Source organism: Cebus imitator, unplaced genomic scaffold (genome assembly GCF_001604975.1).
Source record: "Cebus imitator isolate Cc_AM_T3 unplaced genomic scaffold, Cebus_imitator-1.0 Scaffold219, whole genome shotgun sequence".
Classification (NCBI taxonomy): Eukaryota; Metazoa; Chordata; class Mammalia; order Primates; family Cebidae; genus Cebus; species Cebus imitator.
Window position 1 is genome coordinate 575,179 of NW_016107534.1, and position 836 is coordinate 576,014.

Genomic DNA, 836 nt, shown 5'->3' on the forward strand with positions numbered 1-836 from the left:
CTCTGCATCAATTGAGATAATCATGTGGTTTTTGTCTTTAGTTCTGTTTATGCGGTGATTTACGTTTACAGACTTGCATATGTTGAACCAGCCTTGCATCCCTGGGATGAAGCCTACTTGATCATGGTGGATATGCTTTTTGATGTGCTGTTGCAATCGGTTTGCCAGTATTTTATTGAAGATTTTTACATCTATGTTCATCATGGATATCGGCCTGAAGTTTTCTTTTCTTGTTGAGTTTCTGCCAGGTTTTGGTATCAGGATGATGTTGCTCTCATAAAATGATTTGGAATGATTCCCTCTTTTTGGATTGTTTGGAATAGTTTTAGAAGGAGTGGTACCAGCTCCTCTTTGTATGTCTGGTAGAATTTGGCTGTGAACCAATCTGGAACTGGGCTTTTTTTGGTTGATAGGCTATTAATTGCTGCCTCAACTTCAGTCCTTGTTATTGGTCTATTCAGGGTTTCGACTTCTTCCTGGTTTAGGCTTGGGAGGATGCAAGTTTCCAGGAATTTATTCATTTCAAAAAATATAACGCTTCACAAATTTGCATGTCATCCTCGCGCAGGGGCCATGCTAATCTACTCTGTGTCGTTCCAATTTTAGTATATGTGCTGCCAAAATGAGCACAGAAATTTCTTTAACTTTCTTATTGATGCTGCATATTAGACCTTTTTCAGATGCATAGTTTGCAAAAATGTTCTCCCATTATGTAGGTTGTCTGTTTACTCTGTTGATAGTTTCTTTGTTTCTAAGCATCTTTTTGAGAAAAAAATTGTAAAGAACTCATACATTGTAACATTGCATTCAACCGAACTAAATTTTGAGTCAGACAT

The 836-nt window shown here is 37.3% G+C and overlaps 1 non-coding gene across 1 annotated transcript; it reads right to left on the reverse strand.

The window, feature by feature from the left end:
• Nucleotides 1-523: 523 nt before the first annotated feature.
• Nucleotides 524-630, reverse strand: LOC119474232. Its single transcript, XR_005203518.1, has one exon. It is a non-coding gene; the product is annotated as a U6 spliceosomal RNA (small nuclear RNA).
• Between the last annotated feature and the right edge of the window lie 206 nt (nt 631-836).